The 13,543-nt window shown below is 28.0% G+C and overlaps 1 non-coding gene across 1 annotated transcript; it reads left to right on the forward strand.

The window, feature by feature from the left end:
- The first annotated feature begins 3,952 nt into the window (after positions 1-3,952).
- TRNAY-GUA (transfer RNA tyrosine (anticodon GUA)) lies at positions 3,953-4,042 on the forward strand. Its single transcript is given in 2 exon segments — positions 3,953-3,989; positions 4,007-4,042. It is a non-coding gene; the product is annotated as a tRNA-Tyr (tRNA).
- The last annotated feature ends 9,501 nt before the right edge of the window (positions 4,043-13,543 follow it).

Genomic DNA, 13,543 nt, shown 5'->3' on the forward strand with positions numbered 1-13,543 from the left:
AGAGTTTGGGATAATTACGTTTTCGATCCCCGCACATTTGCACGCATTGCACTTTGATCCTTATTTCATTTTCCATGGTTTATTTTATTTATTAATTATCTCTTTAGGTTTGCTTTTATTTCAGTTAAGTTTTAGTTCATATTTTATATTCATCTTTTTAACATGTTATTTTGAACTGCTTTTAATTAATTACATATTGTAGTTTTTATTTTCTTTTGTATAGTTTTACATTGATTTATTATATGATTTATTGTTTTTAAAATTTCTTTTATATAATTCTATACTTTAGGGATTTATATGATATTTATTTTCGTACCTTGATATATATATACATATATTTGTTTATTTCAAACACTTTCATATATTATTAATATTTTATATATTTTATTTATATTAAGTTTTTTTTCATTTCATGTATATTATTTACTTAAATGGACATATATTATTTTGTATATCACTTTCCTTTTTTATATACATTATTTATTTTGAAATTTCATTTATACATTATTATTTCATATATTTTTGTTTTATTTTCTTGGTTTATTTCAAACTTTCATGTAAATTCCTTATTTCAAGATTTATGTATATAATTGATTGTTTGCATATTGATGTTTCTAAATTGCATTTTCGTTATATCATTCACTTGTTTACTTGTTTTAAAATTTTGCTACATGTTATTTGTGTTAATTTGCTTCGTATTTCTTTAAATTTTCTTTTAATTCATTGGTCTTCAAATGTTAATATTAGTATTTGTATAATGTATGGTATGTTGCCACTGTATGTGCCCAAACTTGTTCCTTTCCAATTTCATATCATGGCCATTCATTTTTTTATAACATTTTATCCATGTTCTATGTTTGTAACTTTGCTTTTTTATCGCAATTATGACTCAAATTCCAATGTTTTTCATTCTTATTCCTAACCAAATAAAAAGCATTTGGAGCTGGTTTTATAATTGCTTATTTGGAAACTCCTCAAAATAAGGCAATGTTTCGTGTTTGGAAATTCAAGAAATCGTGCCCTAACGTGCTGGGTTTTGATTTTCCGTTTGACCAAATAACCGATACCCTTTTAAGATTTCGTTGCATGTTTTGGAAATCATGAGGTGATCTCAATTTTTGGAGGCTTAAAATATCGTATCCTAACGTGCTGGATGTGGTATTTTATTCCTTTGGAACGAGTGAATCTTAAAATCCAACTCGAGTTGTTCACACTTTTTTAAAGGGATCGTATTTTAGCATTTTTTTTCAAATTTTCAACGTTTTGACATTAATTAGTCAATTGGTACCAATTTTGGGCGTTACGAGGGTGCTAACCCTTCATCGTGCGTAACCGACTCCCGAACCGGTTTTTTTGATTTTCGAGGGCCAAAGTCAATATTTTAGTAAAATAAAATGCTTTGTTAGATGTTCTGATTGCACCTCGAAGAAGATCGGTGGCGACTACATATTTCGTTTTTAAAGTCGATCCCCGTTTTTCAAAAAAAATGGTTTCGACAGAGCTATATCGGTAAAGTACTCAAAAGGTTTGACATGCAGAGTTGTAGACCAAGTGACACCCCTGTCGCTAAAGGAGACAAATTTAGTCTTACTCAATGCCTAAAAGTAACATTGAAATTCAGGAAATGCAAAAGATTCCCTATGCATCAGCTGTTGAGAGTTTAATGTATGCTCAAGTATGTATGCGTCCAGACATTGTGTACATTGTTGGGATGTTAGGCAGATATTTAAGCAACCCTGGTATAGACCATTGGATAGAAGCCAAAAGGGTTATGAGATATCTTCAGAGAACAAAAGATTACATGCTTAGTTATAAGAGATCAGATCTTTTGGAGGTCGTAGGGTATTTTGATTTTGATTTCGCTAGATGCCAACATAGTAGGAAATTTACATCAGGCTATATTTACCTGTTAGCTAGAGGAGGTATATCTTGGAAAAGTGTCAAACAGACGCTTGTTGCTTCATCTACTATGGCAGCAGAGTTTGTAGCATGCTATGAGACATCAGACCATGAAATATGGTTGCGGAACTTTGTTACAGGGTTGCACATTTTGGAGAATGTAGAAAGACCACTCAAATTATTTTGTGACAATAAGTCAGTAGTGTTGTATTCCAATAGCAACAGAAGTTCATCTAAGTCAAATATCCATAGAGCATATTGGGACAAACTCCATGATTGTGAATCCGCTCACAAAAGGTTTACCACCCAAGGTCTTTCATGAGCACACTGCTCACATAGGTGTTACATTGTTTGAGGATATCATGATTTAGTGGAGTTTATATTTTATTTGTTTTATGTTTGTTTTCAGACATTTATGTATTTGGTTATTTTCTGATCAGAAATGAAGTATTAGGTTTATTCACTCTATTTATTATTTTGATACTAACCTCACTTAAGTTTAAAGATGACCAGTTGGGAATAGACATGTTTAGATCATATTGCATGTAATTTCTATGCTACCCATCCATATTTGATCTATGTCATTTATTTGTGTTAATATACGTGATCAGGGATGGATTTAGTTACGATATATGTAATGAAAGTCGTCTTGGTTCTATGTTAGCATAATTAATAAACGAGATTGTTCAGAATATCTTTTGGTTATGATAGTAAAATTTTGAGCTCATAGTGTTGTATAATGACATGTAATTATAAAGGAATTAGTATATATATGTGTGGTCCAAGTGGGAGATTGTTGGAAAATATGGATATCACATATATAATAAAGGTAATTACATGTTATTATTTTCTATCATGATAGGTTAGCCCAAATTAAAAGTGATCTAATTTGGTTAGAATTTTATTGAGCTTTAATTATTAAATAAAGTATGGGTCCAATATGTGTAGATACTCTAGTAATTGAGTTCTAATCAAATTCTAATTAATGATGGGCTAATTAGGAATTAGAACTAATATGCCAAGGTTATAAATATTAGAGTTATGATCCCCAAATTATACACAATATATATTTTTTTAATATCCCATCCTTAGGAAAGAAAGAGTAAATATTCTTTGAATTTCTTGTGTGCTAATTTGGAAGATCAAATCCCCAAGATCGGGAAAAGCTTCAAGGAATTCATGGATTCAGGTACGCTTCCGCATTTAGTTTTATTCTTGATTTATTCTTAATGATTTGACATGATAGATCCTGATTTATTCAGTTTTATTTTAGATTTATTTTACAAATTTAACATTACAATCGATGAAAATTAATTCTTTTGAAGTATGTGGTTATCTTTCCCAATAATGTATAGAATGTAAATAATGTTTTATGTTATTTATCTTTGTAATGTCTACGTTGCTGAGAAACTAAATTAGATATGGGAAATCCTCTTAAGAACACCATAGAAAACATTTTCAACTTCTAAAAATTATCTAATAAATTCATATCTCAATCAAAATCTAGATAAATAGTGGTTTATTTGAATAGGGATGAGATTAATTTGGTAAAATTAAAAACAATGATATTAGTGAAGTCAATTTTTATAGTGATGAGATTAAAATAAGTTGTATGATGTTTTTGGATTCAATTTACAGTAACGTGAATTATGATGTGAAATTAACTCTTACACGATTGGAGCATAAAACTCCAATCAAATTTGTAAAGTGGGTATCGATTAAAGGTAGCCTAAGTAGTACATGAGATAATATTATTAGTAGGAATTTTGTCAGCAAAAAGTTTTAGGGGCTAAAATTAAATTCTCTATATATTTATAATTTTAAAGGATTAAATCAAAATTTATTGTTTTTAGGGGGTTAAAGTATAATTTTACATTATTAATTTAAAAATTTTTAAAACTTAAAGGACCAAGATAGAAAATTTATCATTTTAGGTGGCCCGGGATAAGTTAATTTAGGTCAGTTTTGAATTGAGTTAATTTAAAAGTCTGACGTTTTGGGAAAGCCCTTTCATTTGATATATATTTTTATATCCTTCGGCTAGGAGCATCGTCCGACCTTAGCTCAGTTGGTAGAGCGGAGGACTGTAGTGAGATCACTCAAAGTAATCCTTAGGTCGCTGGTTCGAATCCGGCAGGTCGGAAAATTTTCTTTTAGCATTTTTTTGGGATTAATTTCAACAATGATCCCCGAATGATGTTTCAGATTTTGAAACACATATGGTAAAAGTCTACCTTGAATCCCTATATTACTATGTAAAGTTCATTTTAATCCCTCTACCAAAAATTGCTTCAAATCATTCATTGTATATTAAAATTTTATTCAAATCATGTCACTCTTACAACTTTCCCTTAGTTATTTATAATTTAGACAAAATATATTATACCCAACTGATTTATCAATGACTTGACCTAACTCATAAAAAAATCAAACCATCCTTCAAAAAATTTCATGTATTTTTGAATTATTATGTAGCTGATATTAAAATCACTTTATTGAGACATTATTAATATTTGAACACTTAATTAACATTTTAAAATTTAGGAACTAATTTAAAATTTAAATTAAAAAAACAATTAAATTTGGATAAAAGTTTAACAACATTTGGTACAATTAAGGCTATCTTTTAATACTAAATTGCCGAATTTTCTTATAAAAATAATTTCTTAAATGATATTTTAAATGTAAATCAAGTTTAAAAATTAAGGCATAATGACTTATTTGACCTCCAACTTTATAAAAAAATTATTTTAGCTCTCCATTTAATTTTTCGCCTTTTTGAGCTCTCAAACTTGTATTATTTGTCAAATTATTTCAAAATGAAGGAAAAGTTAACATTTTTTTTAACTTTGTTTATGTTTCATACATGTAGATTGCCATGTGGATGACAAGTTAGTATTTAATTAATTTTAAAATTTAAAATTTCAAAAATATATAAAAAACTATTTTTAAAAATAAAAGTTATTTAAAAATATTAAAAAATTAATATTTTTAAAATTTAAAAATTAATTAAATATTGATGTGTTATCTACGTGGTAATCTACATATATGTCACATTAGCAAAGTTAAAAATGTCAATTTTTCCATCAATAGTTAAAAGAAACAAAACTTAAATAGATGACTAAAATGATTTTTTTTATAAAATTGAAAGGCTAAAAATTTATTATGCCAAAAATAATAAATATTAATTAAAAACATTTATTTTTTTAAAAAAGTATTAGCCCCATAAGTATAATGGTAAGTTATTCAATTAGTAGCTATAAAGAGAAGTCTTTTGATTAGTGAAATAATTTTTTTTATAAATTAGGAAAAATAGTAAAGTTTTAATAGCAACATGACTAGAATAATTCGAATCCAAACTATACCTAAATAGATTAATACTTTAACCATCATAGAAATTTCAAATAATTTTAATTGTAATCATCTTTTAAATAACTTAATACATTTCATTCATCATGATGATGATTTTTGGATAACGGTAGGTTAGAAGTAAAATCTCGGATTGAATATTTCAATCCAATCATACACATGTATTGCAATCATTTTAGGGGACAAAACATTCAACTTTATCAGTATCCTAATCCATAATTAGTATATACCTTGAAAATTAAGCATCATTATATATATATATATTTGTTCCTTGGATATTCTTGTCTGAGTCATTATGCAATATTCTAACAACAATAATGCATGTGTTTGGTATGGGGGACAAAATCGACTTGATTGATTTCTTTCTACTCCATTCATAGAATCCTAATCCCCTTAGTCACTAATCTCATTTTCAAACCACCTAATCTAGTAATATGTCTTCGCACTCATTTCAATAAATTATGATTTAATTTAATTTAATTTAATTAAAAAATTAATAATTAAAACTTAGATTAACATAAATTTAAAGTCATCGAAACTATGATTTAAACTCAAAATAATTTGAAAAACAATTAAAACTTAAAATCTAAATTGAGATTATTTAACCTAAACTAGGTCCCTTTTTTATATTTTAGGAGTCTTAGGCCAAACAATAAATTGATATCCTTTTAATATATATATATATATAGAATGTAATACAATAAAATAAAAATTGGGGACCCTTCTTTTCTTTTTTTTCTTTCTGCAATGAAGCGTTATTAGAAGATTTAGAAAATGTTAAAACTTTTTTTTTCACGTTAAAAATTAAAGAAAATTTTTTTTGAGTCGAAATTTTTTTTAAACCCTTTCAGCCGTGAGTTCTAAGTGGCCACACTCCCAAATTATCCCAAGGCCGGGCCTAACCCAAAAATATTAATGCTGTAAATAAATATTAAACAAAATTTAAGCATAAACTAGTTAATTACATGTTAAAGAAAATTTGCATGATAAATTATTATACTTGTCAAGTCATACAAGGCTAGCTAGAAATATCAAACCATCGTTTTAAAAGAAAAACATCTATGTAAGCCTTTAAAATAGAAAAAGAAATGATTTGAATTACACTAGTATATTTTACGTTTTATAATTGAATTTTAAAAAATAACATATAGTATTTTAAAATTTTGATGTATTTATTATTGTATTTATAATATTTATAATTTTTTTTAAATGAAAAAATTGAGAAAAATCTCAAATCCTACTATTCTACTATATCAACTCTAGCAACCATGCCCAAGTCTGAGTGCAACAGCCTCCAGTAGCTGCTTGGCGGTTTCCCCACCAAATGCAAACCATCATCAGCACCACGTACCCACTTAGCCATAAAATTTGCGGTAGTATTACAAGCTCTTGCTTCTCTAGCATGATAGTCCAGTGTCGTTAAAGCATGCCCATAATTCGTCAAACCAACAAGCATACATGTTCCCCTCCCAATCCTCGACATAGTAACTATAATGCCTCAATATCATCACTCCACAATCTCCTGTCGGAATACCTTAGCCCAAGCCACCTCCAATCCATCTAGCACCACCCACAACTCCAAGTGGAGCACCAACGTGATTTAAATCTTCCTAGAGAACTTGATAAGTAACACCCCTAGCCCGGTTCGGTTGTTAGACTTGAATTTCAAGATACTACTATAATTATCAAAATGTTTTTTGATATAACAAACAAAAGTGTTTTTGACTAAAATTTGTTTTTGAACAAAGAAATTATAAAGTTCAAAGTATAAAAATTATTTCAAGACTTCTAAACGTCTTAGAAAATATTTTGAACACTTAGAAAACGTTTAGACAAAATTTAAAAATGGTTTAAACTTTTTTAACTCAATTGAAACATTTTTAAATCGATTGAAAAATTGTTCCCTACAAAAAGTATCAATACCTTTCATAAAGTATCGATACCCATACAATTTTCACCGATACTTTTTTCAAGATCAATACCAATCTTGCTTACGAACTTGAAACAAAAATTGAACAATCACAATAAAAATCAATACCTTTTCAAAAAGTTTCGATACGTATTGTATTTTTATTGATACCATCTTTGATATCGATACCGTTTTTGCATTTTGACTTGATGAATTTTCAAACAATTACAAAAAGTATATATACTTTTTCTACGAGTATCGATATATTTTACCAGGTGTCGATAAAATGTTTTTGGTATTGTTGTAAACAAACTCTGAATCAGGCATTAAATACTAATAGTATTGATACTCGTAAAAAAAATATCGATATTTTTTGTTACAGGTAAATTAATGATCTGATATTTTCATCTCCAATGACTTTACTCAATTCCTCAACAACCATAACGATTGTAAATCAATTAGAAGGTATAAATATCATCTTCTAAAGTTCCTACAACAACTAGTGAGATTACCATTGATCAAGTGCTTCAAGATACATAAAAAAATCCATTACCAATCATTCGTGCTTCAATTCTTTATCTTCTTATAAGTACTTGTGAGCATTCATTGTATTTTCTATCAACTTAATTGTTTTCCTTGTATTTGTGCTTAATTGGAAAATATCCTAATCTTGTGAGAATTATTTCTTTATTTTTGCTTCTTTTTTATTTTCTTTGAGAGGGTTTGTGCCTTAAGGGAGTTTGTAAGGTTAAATCTTATCCTCAAAGGTTATCGAATTAATGAATTTGAGAAAATTCTTAGTAGTGGAAAGTTAAGGCAGTGGAGTAGATAATTGGGGCTAAACCACTATAAAATCTTGTGTTCATTTTTCTATCCTTTATCTCTAACATCCATAAAATTTTTAAAAGTCAATTCACCCATTTCTTGGCAATTTCAATTTAATTATTTGAGCTATCAGTTCGTTAATAACCCTTCCCACAAGACCACCCAAATAAAATGTTAGACTCGATACGACATAGACAACTTCCAAACCAGTTTACAACTGTCATTTGGTGATCCTAAATTACCACACATAATTTCTTTATATGTCGTTGCTACGAAGAACCTCTCCGAGGTAGCTGGTTTTTGTATACATTAATAAGACCCAATGTTCAACAGGGGTACAAGCATAGTTGCAATGCTATCACGTATTTAAGCATTAAGCACATTAACCGTCCCCTTCCAATCCCAATGCAATCACCATGTCCATAACCAATATGTCTTCAAACCTCAGCGACGGGGATGTAACAAGTTCAATTAATGGCCCCACGACCGAAAAAAAATCATCCACCCAAAATCGGACTAAGGTACCATTCTCAATAGTGTTGGATCTACTGCCTTAAGTGTAGAATATTCGTATTTGCATACTTGTATTTTTCAAACAAATTGACTTAATAATAATATCCATTAATTACTTTTTGTATCTTGTCCTCAATGTTTTTGCATGCAAAGCAAAATGGAAGCAAATATTGACTCACTAGTTATCTAACGTTTAACTAATACTAAGCAATATTACGTGGTCGGATTGTAATACGAAAAGACAATTTGTACTAGTAGATGAACCTAAACATGTCCTTAATCTAATCAGAAATAAGAAAACCAATTGAAAGACTAATATGTCATCTATCAAGTCTGATTGGGGAGATGTTTTGTCTTGAGCATCGGAGCAGAGGACTCCTTAAAAGATAAGACATAGAAGTGACTGGCTAAATTGACTGTAAATCAAACAAGACTCTAGTAGAATAGATCCTAGATCTATTTATAGATTTATTCACTTGTGATTAGACCTGTCCATGGGCCGAGCCACCTATCTTGGCATGAAGGCCTACTTGAAAAGTGGGAGGGTTTGGGTACAAATATAGGCTCGAAAAATGGGCTTGGGAAAAAAATAGAAAATGGATCGGGCCTTGGATAATGCTTTTTTGGCCCGGGCACAGCCCGAATATGCAAAAAAAAAAAAATGCTGCTTTTCCTTGTTGTCTTTTACTTTTTTTTTCTATTTTCTTGTTTTTTTTTCACTTTTTTGCTACTATTTCACTATTATGTTGGTATTATTTTGTTGTTATTGTTTGGATATTGTAGAACTCTTGTTTTATTGTTAATTTTATTACTATTTTAGAGACATTTGCTTGTTAAATTACAATTATCTTAGTGTTATTTAAGTCTACATATATATTTATTTTCAATTTATTTGGGAAACATTTATTTTAATATTTTTAGTATTTTTGATGTATTATATTTTTTTAAAAATTGTATAATATATAATATAAAAATTAATATGGGCGAGCCAGGCTTGGGCAAAATCTTAGGCCCATTTTTTGGGTCGGGCTTGGGCCTAACAAATGGGCCTAAAACTTTGGTTGGATCCGACCCAACCCGGCCCATGGACACCTCTACTTGTGACGTTCATAGTGTGACATACTTTAATCTTGAGTAGATGACAGGCTATGTATCCGTGACTTGTATGCTTTGATGTAAGTAAAAGTCTGAGTTAAAATAGACAAGGAATCAGAAGTTAGTGCGTTGGGTATACAACTTCTGCAGTATGTAGCATCATTCACAATAGTGAAATTCATAGCTCAACTAATGAGTAAATGATATTCTCTCTTTGACATTACATGATAGATGAAAAGTAAATGTGGTCACGAGTCATTTTTCTTTCTGATAAATGACTTAATTACTATTCAATAGTAATTGACTTTTCATGAATAAAGATGTAATGATTACCATGAGATAAAATACAATCATATTGAAAGAACAAATTTATCCCAAATAGATTAAGGATATCCTATGAAGGTGACATACTTATGACAAGGCCATTGGAAAAGTACTTGTTGAGTAACTTTAGTAATAGTATGTAATTAGGGAGAGGACTTTTGTTCTTCTCTTATTTATCTTCAATTTTTCCACTTCTGGTGATGAGAATAATTAATATGACCATCATTTTTACATTTATTATATAGTCACTTATTACATCCACGTCAAAGATTATGTCTTTATATAGTGTTACATTAACTTCAAGGAATGGAACAAATCTAATACAACGGGCTTTATGGTTTTTCATTTAATAGCTCGTTATTTAATAGCACATTTGAAGTATGAAAAGTCAAAAATTTTTTCTTAAACAAGTCTTGATCAATAATATTCTCCTCACATAATTTTAATTGAGAACTCAATACTGCATATTTATACTCATTCACAATTTTAAAATACTAAAACTTCAGTGCATCCAATAATAATAATGAGATTTAGATAGAATTATCATATTCTATTGTTCATATCTATCTTTTAGAATATTCTACAATTCAAGTGGATTTTAAAAGTAAAATATTTTGCTTTCAACCTTTTATGGGGATGATGACAAAACATATTCACGGAAATAATCACAGTCAATTTAATTTAATAATAAGATACTAAATATAATTCAATAACTCAATCTTTCTTTATCATTTTCAAAATAAAGATAGGTATGCAAGTATCATGCATAATATAATTCAGTAGTTGAATCTTTCTCTATCAAAAGAGGTAGATATTCATAGTAAAAGTGATTCATACTTAATATAATCTTTTCTTCATTCACAATCTTAATATGAGATCTATTACAATGAATATCTTTTAAAACCAATGCATTAACCACCACAAATTGTGTTCTTTCATCTATTGATATATTAGCTTTTCTTGAGTTTTTAACTAATTTTGTACTACCAAATATAGCAAATATTGATTTGCTTCATACCAAATAAGACTAACGCTTTATCTAAGGATAGTATTCATTACTACATTATCAACATAACATATATATATTCTTAATGAATATCAATATAGTTAAACAAAAAATTTGAACGTACAATAAATATGTGATCGATGATCTTTCATATCATATTGATAAGTTCTATCTATCTTTTAAAGGGTTATCTTGAAAACTCTTGTTATTCTCTTTGAAAGTATTGCATTATCTAACAGAAAGTTATTCCTATTTGTATTTGAGGGTCATTAATTTTATCAATGATCGAATATCAAGTATTAAAGTCACTTGAAAATATATAGAAACAGGAAAAAGCCATTAATGGCCAAATGTCAATTTTTTTAATGGATTCTAAATTTTTGTAATGGTTGCATGACCATTATTATTATTATTATTATTTTTAAATGTGGAAGGAGTTGATTTTAGGAAGTTTATATATATACACACATAAACACCCATGCATGGTAGGTTTTTTTTAAGTTACTACTTTTTAATAACTTTAGTTGGTTTAATTTCTACCCTATTATGGGAACAAATCCTATTTAATCCAAAATTTTAACAAAATATAATACTTTTTTAAAAAATTAAAAATATATCAAGTATGAATCGATTAATACATTACTCATATAATGTAAAAGTATGTATGAAAAATTGATATGGTTGAATGGTTGATGCTCCATACCTATCTAAATTTTGCTTGGTCAAAACCAAAATCAATGATAACATCAAATCTTTCACCATCCTTAAAAAGATAAAATAAAATAAATTAATCAAATCAATTATAAATTAAAATTAATATAAACATAAAATAAAATAAAATTCCTGAAAATATCTACATCTATTGTCTAAGATATCAGTGAACAAATCTAATTTTTGATCCTCGAACCAATAAATTAGATCAGATTGAGATAAATTGACGTTTATAAATTTTTCGTGTAAAATAAAATTCAAAGTCTTTGAAGTAGCTAAGCGATTAAAAGCGTTGAAGGAACTAAAGGGTGCGGGTTTGGTTGCTCTCTTCCCACTAGCGCCATTGATTTATCGTGGTGATAACGTGTAAATAAATAAATAAGAAATAGAAGAAACAAGAGAACTATGAATCTCAATGAATAAGAATGTTTACAATGCTTCTCTAATGTCTATATTTATAGACATAATAAGTATAGATAAAATAAACTCTATTTGAAATGAATATTAGAATCCTAAAGTATATAAAATTTATCTTGATCTTGATAATAAAATATTCATAACAATATTTTAATTAATCTTAGGGATAATCCAACATTTAGTCCTTGAACTTGGAAATTATTCTCAACTTAGTCCTTAATTTTTTTTTGTCCAAATTAGTCCCTGAACTTGGCAAATTTTCCCAATGTTATTTTTTGTGATGATATAACACTTTAAGATTATGTCACATCATTAACTATTTTAAAAAAAATACTATTTTTTATGTGATGACCTGTCACAAAATTTAAACTGTCCCATCATCGCATTTACCAAAATTAAGAGAACTTGTCAAAGTACCAGGACTAATATGAGAATAGTTGTAAAGTTTTAGGGCTAATGTGGACCAAAAAAAGTGAAAAGACTAAGTTGAGAAAACTTGCCAAGTTCAGGGACTAAATATTAATTTATCCCTTAATCTTGAAAAAGAACTAATTGCACCAAACATCCCAAACTATGGCCATCATTCTAAATTGGTCCTCAAACTTTAAAACATTCTAATTACTTCCTAAAACTATTGATGTTATATCAATAAAGTTCTTCCATTACTAAAATCATAAATTAAACCATTGAATGAGACACTGGAATTTAAGTTACATAATTTAAAATGAAAAAGTTAAACAAAAATGAATGTTGTAAAAATTTTAATTTTAAGATTTTTGAAGCTTTTACAGAAACTATTGTTCACTCTCTCTCTCTCTCTTTTCTTTTTTCCGTTTTACTTTGTTTTTACTTTTTAATTATAAAAGTTATGTGGTAACATTTTACTTTTCTTTAAAATTTTCATTTTAAACTATGTCACATGAGGTTTTACATCCAATCTAATGATTAAATTAACCATTTCATCAATAATTGAAGGAGTTGATTGATATAACATGGATAGTTTAAGGATGTAATTAAAATGTTTTGAAGTTTGGGAGAAAAAAATAAGAACGAGAGTCATAGTTTGAGGATGTTTGGTCCAATTGACTCTAAATTTTAGATTTTATTAGTACTAAAAAAATGTATTAAATAATCTTAGGGATATGTCAACATATAGTTTGTGAACTTGGTAATTTTTCTTAACTTGGTCCCTGAACTTTTTTTGTCCATATTAGTCTTTGAATTTAGTATGTTTTTTTTTCAATTTTGATTCTTATGATGACATGACACTATGAGATTATACTACATTATTATTTAATTTTAAAAAAAATGACATTGGCATAATACAATAGAACCACATCATCACATTGACTAAAATTGAGAAAAATTTGCCAAATTCTAGTATTAATATGAGAATAATTGTCAAGTTAAGATAAATAAAAAAAAGTCAGTTAGCTAAGATTGTTTTATCCCTTAATCTTAAAAAGAACCCCTAA

This window comes from Gossypium arboreum, chromosome 9, assembly GCF_025698485.1.
Source record: "Gossypium arboreum isolate Shixiya-1 chromosome 9, ASM2569848v2, whole genome shotgun sequence".
Taxonomy (NCBI): domain Eukaryota; kingdom Viridiplantae; phylum Streptophyta; class Magnoliopsida; order Malvales; family Malvaceae; genus Gossypium; species Gossypium arboreum.